Below are 9,045 nucleotides of genomic sequence, written 5' to 3' on the forward strand. Positions count from 1 at the left end.
CAGCAGACTGCTGAGCTCTTCTTACAGTGGCCTCACCTTACTATTACATTCCCTCCGCTCTTTCTCTGTGCTGGTCTTTAAGGTCCCAGAGTGTCCCCAGGGCTTGGCCAACTATGACAGGAACCTGTAAATTGATTGAGATGAACCATGAATTGCAGTGGTTTATGAAGGTATTTTGGATGTAATCTGAGTTGAGTGGTTGTAACTGAATTGATCTCTAGTAACAAATGTGAAATATATTCTACTATTGGCAGGATAATTCTTGTGAGATAATAAAGAATGGCAAGTAGTATTATCTGAGCACTTGTTGATCTACCTCTAGCCCCCTTGTGGAGTAAAACTCTAGAGTGTACCTGCCCCTCTTTGAGCCAGAGAAGCTGATCCATGATACTCTCCAGTATAGTGGCTTCTAGAGACTAAAGAGTCTAGAGCTGCTGTGGTTTTCTGCCTTTTCTTCGGTGGCCATCTGGAACTGCTCCAGAGCTGCTTTCGCACAATTAGAAGTAACTGACTTTTCAGCTCCCGTTTGGCAATCACTTGACTCTAAGGACCTCCTTTCCTTTAGTTTCTTTTTCTCTACCTACCCTGAGCCTATTCAGAAAGAGATTTCTTTCCTGGACAAAGTTGACTGGTGATTAATGTGACAAAAAAGAGTGGTGTCTGCACCTGCCACCTCTGTCTGAATGCTAGCTCTTTTTTGTCCTTTACCTAGGCCCCTTCTTCATCAGAATCCATTCTCACATGTCCCTTGAGAAAGAGCATAAAACTTTCAATATAAAGTGTAAGTAAAGAATAGCTAGCTACTATCCTATTTTTATTATAATTACATATAATTATTCACAAATATATAACATATCAAGACCTAAATAATGAGGATGAGGACATTTGAGACAGGAGAACATTTCACAGACAACATAGGTTAAGAACCCTAGGTATAATTGAGAATTTTCTAAGTTTTCTAATATCTAAATGATAACATGATCACGTTCATATTCCTTATTCTGTTGTTGATACAAAAAACCAAAACACATGCACTTTTGAGATAAAATTATTATACATATATAATCTATATTTGGAGAATTTATCTCATGGATTATCCTATATAATGAAAGTGTAGTATGCAAATTGTCCCCTCGACTGGGAGATCATTGGGAGTTCAACCAGAAGGCAGGGCCGGTTGGGGGAAGGGTGGCAGTACCCACTAGGGACCCTACCAGTGCTGGGACTCTAGTCTTATATAAGGGTTAATGTGTGTGTGTGTGTGTGTGTGTGTGTATAAGTAACATATATAAATATTTATGGATATTTATATAATACTAGAGGCCCGATGCACGAAATTTGTGCAAGGGGCTCGGCCCTCGCAGCCCTGCCCACTGGTGGTTCTGGAAGGTCATTCTACTGTCTGGTCTAATTAGCATATTAGTTCTTTATTATATAGGATATTTCTAGTATATCTGTATGTGTATATCTATATCTATGTATCTATCTGTATAGGAAACAAATTCCCATTATGCCATTCTCTAGGCAGAGCTTCTAGGGGTTTAGGGGTTTTAGGCCATGGTCCTAAAACTATACAAATACATAATGCAGTAACCCCTCAGGTCATGAGATTAACCTTCAGGAAGTCACACTAGCTTTGAGGTTTAGATAGGAACAGATTATTGTTGATAGATATTTGTCATGGTCTTGATATTATTTATTCATTGTTGACTTTGTACTTCAGCCTGGCCCTCACAGCCATATTGGCTGCTGTAATAAAGTTGTATGGATATATTTTCTACTCAGGGTTGGTGACCTAACCAAATAGGCCTTCTTTGGGTTAAGAGTGACAAGTTAATCTCAGCATCTTTAAAGTTATTTTCTGTTTGCTCCCTCAGAAGGTGTAAATACTTCATTGTTTGGGGAGTTCTTTGTTTTATAGCTCTTTGATCCTTTCAATACTAAGTAAGATGCTATTAGAGAGATTGATTTTCTGTTAGAACACATTTTAATCTGTGCACACATATATTCTTCTTAGAAAAATAGAAAAATATCCATTTACTAGAGTCCAGGGATACATAAAAATCAAGCAAACGGGGGAAAGGCTCATTTACATTTCTCCAAAAGATAATAGGATATTAATATTGAAAGAAATAGCAACTAATATGTAGAAATAAAAAATTGTATCCTACCTATATTTCTTTCTTTCTTATTATATTTATTAAGGACTAGATAAAGGCCATCAGCCATGAGGAGTTCAAAGAACTTAGACTTTGAGAAATATTTAGCTTGGGGTAAAAAAGACTTAGCAATAGGCATCCATCTTCCCTTGGTCCTGGAGCATTTAAATCATTGTGCCCATACATGTGAACATGCAGCTGTGGTTTTGTTGGTGGTTGCTCTGCTTAGAAATTCTTTCTGATATCTCTGTGCTCTTTCTAGATCTACTGCTCCCTAGAGTTATGTTCTTGGCTTTACTGTCTGCTCCAGGGTACTTGCCCTAAGGCCACTTGTTCTCATTATCAGTTCGGTCAACTGACATTGATCCCACCACCTCTGACAATATTTTGTTATGTACATGCTGCATTTATCATGTGGCAGCTAAGAGATAACTATTTCTTCTCCAGCAGATCACTTTATTCTAAAACTTTTTCCAGATGGGGATGTTCTACTTGCCTTTTTTCTTGGGCAAGTAGAACACTATGTTGTTACATTGCTAACTTTATATCATATTTCACGTATAGGTGAAATATGTAAGTGTCTAAACATATGGGCACTTCATTAGATGCTTGACATTCCCTTAAGAGTAGGATTAAATAGGGAACAGGAATGTTTATCACATGATTAGAGACAAGCTGTAAAGGACAAGTATAGCAGGGAGATATTATATATTGGGTTCAATTCATTCTAGACTGATACCTGAATTTCCCTAGTCACATGGGTGGTGATGAATGTGTGTGTGTGTGTGTGTGTGTGTGTGTGTGAGAGAGAGAGAGAGAGAGAGAGAGAGAGAGAGAGAGAGAGAGAGAGAGAGAGAGAGAAAATGAGAAAAAGAAAGGGTACTGCATGTCTTTAGAGAAAACCTGAGGGCAATGTGGAGAAGGAAGTTTAAGATGGAATCTGGAAGAGGCAAACTTGGAGGCTGGGAAACTTCATAAATTTTGCCTACTTCAAAATGTTGTCTGAAATCAGCGCTGCATAAAATGTAAATAGGATTTGGATTGCACTTCTCATTACTTGGCCTCCTTTGACCAAAATAATTGGAAGTTGATTGTACATGCACATTTAGGAGGAAAACTCTAAAAGACAAGGGTAAAGACAATAATCACCCCCACAATGTGATATAGGCACTCACTGATTGTTGATTCCCTTCCTCATTCCAGCCCCCATGGGTTTATCCCATGGTTTTTCTCAGAATAGTAAATGGTACCTCTATTTATCCTGAGACTCAGGCCCAAAACGTTGCAGTCATCTTTGATTCCTCTATTTTCCCCACACCATGAGGATTGGGAAGGTTCTCACTGCCTTCTCATCATACTTAGCATAAAGTGCAAATTTGTTCCCATAGCCCAGTGGTCAGCAAACTCATTAGTCAACAGAGCCAAATATCAACAATGATTGACATTTCTTTTGAGAGCCACATTTTTTAAACTTGAACTTCTTCTAACGCCATTTCTTCAAAATAGACTTGCCCAGGCCGTGGTATTTTGTGGAAGAGCCACACTCAAGGGGCCAAAGAGCCACATGTGGCTCACAAGCTGCAGTTTGCCGACCACTGCCATAGCCTATAAGCCCTTCAGGATCTGGCTCCTGGCTAATCTATGACTTCTCCTTCCACTTCTCCCCTTGCTCATCACAATTTAGTTCTATTGACTTTGCTGTTCTTGGATCAAACATACATGTTCCACCTCAGGGCCTTTACTCATGCCGTTCTTTCTGCCTGTAGTACTCTTTTCCTGGATATTTATCTGGTTCACTTCATTCGTTTTTCTGCTCATATATCATCACATTAGAGAGGCCTTCCAAGGCCAGAAAGTAGAGTCAATAGTTGTCTTCCAGTTTATAAATCATTCTTTTGCAGAAAAAAAGAACTAAAAGAACTGCTGGTTTTTATCCTCTTGTCTTTGAAATCCCTACCACTGTCTACCCTTGTGAAATTCAGATCCTTCTGTTAGAGCAGTTCCTCCATCCTGTGATACTCTAACTCTGCTGCCTGGAATGTCCTTCACCCTTCTTCATGACCTGGTGAAATATTTCTACTTCAAGGCCGATACCGTCTGGAAGGACCCTCCTTCTGTGTTCTTCCATGGCACTGTAATTTGTTCCCACCATCACTGTGCCACGTTGGCCTGCTCCAGTGCTTTCAAGGCTTGGTCCCTTGATAGCCTGAGATCTTTTTTTTTTTATAAATGCAAGTATTGCCTTATTTATTCCCATCTTGCTCTGGCACAGAGTAGCATATTTCACTCTTTCTACAAGGTCTTTCTACTGCCCCAATTTTAAAGTAATTTGTATTTCTAGCCTTCTCTGTTAACATTTTGTTTTTCCTTTTCCCAATGTATTAGTCATAGTCTGTCCTGCCTTAGAGCTACTTGAATTTATGTGTCTGTCTCCTTCATAAGACTGGTGGTTCCTTGAGGTCAGGGCCCATGTCTGATCTTGTACTCTCTTGATGTGTCGCGCAGTGGTTGATTCTTAATGAAGTCTCAAAAATAATATTAAAGAAGAAATATTGATTTAGGCTTCCAAATGGAAACCTTTTATCCTGTAGGTGAAAAATTGCCTATTATGATTACTAAGCTTTGGTATAGATATCAGAATACAATGCCTAATGTATTTCCTGAACATTATATAATTAAAAATGGAATATGTTTATATTTTTGAAAGGGAAGGAATGGATAGCATAACCGTTGCAAGTTAGGTTATTTTCACTCAAAACTTAGTAACTTTTCCTGTATTTTCATATCTAATTTTCAAAATTACACTTGCACTCTTCCTTAATCGATCATTTCAAGTACTCTAATGCAAACACATGCAAAGTTCTGTGAAACGAGAAATTAATAAATGCCAAAGGCCATTACATTACAGCGAGCTAGGCCACAAACAACCATGGTACATTCAAAATCAAAATCCTACTGGAAATGGCAGGGTGTTGGGGGAACACTTTGTAAAGTATGTCATTGTCTAACTACTATGTTGTACACCTGAAACTAAAACAAAATAATATTAAATGTAAATTTTAATTGAAAACTAAAAGTGAAAGGTTTTTTTTTAAGATAACCACCACAACAAAAAACCCTACCAAATCCAAAGAGCTGAACTGGTATAGTGGGATTTTAGGTATTGGGAGAAATGGAATGGTTTTGATGGTGAGAATTGAATAGCCCTTCAAATCATACCATGGAGGCTAAATGTTTACTATACACTGGACTAGTACAAAGAAAACCAGCCTTCCCATCATTCCCTTACATGAATGAAAGCCCCTTCTTCAGAAGAAGGGACTCATGCTTAAATTACAAAAATGTAGAGCAATCTATGGGGTCCTTTCCGCATCATTGCTTGCCCTATTTTTACTCATCATAAGTCACTCAGCCAATCCCACTTGGTTGCATGATAGATTTTGGTCCTCTATATAAATAAATTTATTTTTCACTCTTTCCTTCATTCTAATTTTAGTCATAATATGATAACAGGGCAGCTTTCTCTAACTGAAAGAACGTGAAATACAGGTCTATGACTTTCAGGCCAGCAAAGAATTTCCGCCTATCCCTACCATTCTCCTGAAGTAAAAGAGAAGTCAAGGAAAGCCTCCATTTGGTTATTGTCTTTGTACATCTTATTGAGTCATTGTGGTTAAAGTTTATCATTTTATTTTGCAGGTCATGCAGATTTTTCTCTCTCCTTCATCCAAGTCCCATTTGGGACATAAAGTTACTCCTGAAGATATTATATAGATTGCCAGGAATTAAAGGCAATATCCAATATTTCTGCTGGGGAGAAATAGCATTGGCTTTTTCTATTCACCCTTTCAAGTGGAAGTTTAAGAAACTTTAGTATTTGGAAAATATATCAAATATAAACTAGAGATTCCTTGAGGGTTGTTTTATTTTTAAAGATAGTATTTTGTTTTTTACAAATAGTGTGTTCTAAATAAATTTGCGGATATTACAGAAATGGATTTATTTTGGAATTATACTGTGAGCTTATCATTTTGTAGATGGTTCTGTTTGTTAATCAAAGTTTGACATTTTTTTTTTTTTTACTAAAAAAGGATTGAGTTTCTTTAGAAGTATGCTAAATTGTAACTCAGATTCATTTCCGTGTTGCACTTACGCCAGCTAAATCTCATGGAAAAAGAGTGCAATGATGGTGATCATGGTTTACGCTACGCCTTCCAAAAAAGTTCAAGGAGCGTTTGCTTCTTTACAGGTGAGATGCCTCATTGCCCGTTGAAGGTAGTCTGAATTTAAATCCATGTACTTCCCTTCTACTGAAGTTGCATCTGTTGGTCTTGGATTATGTGTCCAAAAGGAAGGGAGAAAAATTGAGTGTGAGCTTTATGAAGGCACAGGCAATCATTTTTTGTTTGTTTGTTTTAGAGAGAGAATGGAAAGGGGGAGAGACACAAAGAGAGAAACATTGATGTGAGAAAGGCACATCAATTGGTTGCCTCCCCTATATGGCCCCAGTTGGGGCTGGGGATCAAGCCTGCAACTGAGGTAGGTGGTGGGCTGATACTCTAACCACTGAGCAAAACTGGCTAGGGTGGCACAGGCAATCTTGTTCATCATTGTTTTCCAAGTGTATAGCACTTTAAAGCATAAATAAGAATTTAATCAGTACTCATTAAGTGAATGAAGATCAGTGCTTTTCATGTTTATGTAGATGCCCCTTGCTTCTTTAGGTTACGGTGATCAAGAACAAGAGTTTTAGTGTCAAGCAGGCCTGGGTAACTATTGACTTTGGTCAAGTTACTAAATATTTTTCTAAACCTCATTCTTCTCATTTGAAAAAGTGACCAGCTGGATGCTGTATGTAAAGCCCTTTAAAATATTTGGCACATAGTAAACTCAATATGGATAGGCTTTCTTATGAATAGTGAATTTTATATAAGACATTTTTAAATATTGATTTTTATTTACAATGTTACAGAAATAGAGGAGAGACCCTGCTTGAGTCCAAGCTATATTTTTGAAATAAGACTTGCCTTTGTGTGTCTGAACAACTGCGGGTCTTGTGAGGGGATTAATTCTATGAGGGATTATGGTGCTTCATGAAAGGGCCATCATAGCAGAAGAGATAGGAAGCACATGGCCTTGGTTAAGTCAAAGTTGATAGGGTATTCTAAGTGTGGTGCCTCCAGCTGGTCAGCTTGCTCCCAGGTTGACTTCTAGTGTGAAGCCCTAAATAAGAATAAGAAAATACTAAAAACTAAAAGTAAACACTAAAATACCATTCCATCAAAATCATCATTGATCTTTGAAAATATAAGACATTATCAGCATCATTGATTCCAGTAGCATTGGTCACTGGGGAGACAAAGTCTGTGATTTGGAAGAACTCTTGCAGCCCAGGTTCAATATTGACCAACGGTCACTTTGGCTGTAATCCATTGGCCAGATAGAGCAAGTCAATAGGGAAAATAGAGTCTATCTCCTGATGGGAGGAGCTCCAAAATCTCAATGATAAAGGAGGGTAAGGAGAGAATTGGAGTCATTTTATTGAAGCTCCCTTCCACCCCCTCATCCTTGGGTCTCCAAAAACTTTAGTCAATCATGACATCAAGCTTGAATTCCAGAATTTAAAGTTCTCAATCAGGTTTAATATAGCTCTTCAGACATAGCTTCTTATGATCCAGAGACCTATGACCTAAAATAATATGCTAATTGCCCCCCACATACCTAACATATCAATAAGCTAACTGCAAACAACACACCCTCAGACAGAAAAATGGGAAGCACATAGTAGTCACTGGTTTGCAGCAGTTCTGAAACCCAGTTGGGAACATATTGCCAGGCCCTTCTATTGTGGGGGTTGGGAATGATCCTTGATTAGACCTAGGTTTTTCTCCCTGGAGTGTCTTCTCAGCCCATTTGTCTCCATTGCTTCCTAGCAGTCATCAGCTTTTTATCACTTTTTGTTCTACCCACTCATCTTTCCTTGCCTATAACTCTTTTGGCTCCATCTGAAGAAACAGCCCATCTTTGACAGCAGATTCACTTTTGTAGCCTGCTTCCTTCCTATATAAACTTGAAGGTTAAGATCTTTTTATAGTTTGAACACTCTGTCCCTTTTAGTCTAGGCTAGTGGTATGTTTACAAGTTACTAATTAAAAACTTTGTGATCTTTATATGAGCTGAATAAAAGTCCACCCCGTTGAAAAAACCCAAACATTCCTTTTTCTCTAGGCTTGCTGCTACTTTGGGATAGCTTGCGGAACCACACGGTGCAGATTCACATAAGATTTTTTTTTTTGTCTAAATTAGGTACCACTTAATTCTTTCAGAGATATTAACCCTTGATTTCACTTTTGTCCTCAGGTGGGGACGCTTGTGATGAGAAACAGTTTTATGTTTCAACTCAGTAAATTATGGACCATGATATTTCCTCCAAATTCTGCTTTCAAACTGGTCAGTTATTTATCTTAATTATTATTATTACTAGTAGCCCTGCGCATGAATCCGTGTGCTGGTAGGTTGCTGCCACCCTCCTGTAGCTGCTCCCCCCTTTTTTATCCCCGCCCCATAGCTTGCTGCCCTGCCCCCTCCTGTAGCTCTCTGTCCCCTGCTAGCTTGTAGCTCGCTGCCCCACCCTCCTGCTGATCCGTGATCAGGTTGTCACATGGGCGGTCAATCGTTACACCTCAGGGCATAATGGGTAAGTAGCATATTCCTCTCTTATTATATAGGATTATATCCTATTTTATTCAGTTAGAACACTTTTAACATTTTATTTACTTATTTTTATTTTTTTAAAGCTATGATTTTTGTGTTTTTTTTAAAAATATTTTTTTTTATTTATTTCAGAGAGGAAGGGAGAGGGAGAGAGATAAATAGAAACATCAAT

Source organism: Plecotus auritus, assembly GCF_963455305.1.
Source record: "Plecotus auritus genome assembly, chromosome: 4".
In the NCBI taxonomy this organism is placed as follows: domain Eukaryota; kingdom Metazoa; phylum Chordata; class Mammalia; order Chiroptera; family Vespertilionidae; genus Plecotus; species Plecotus auritus.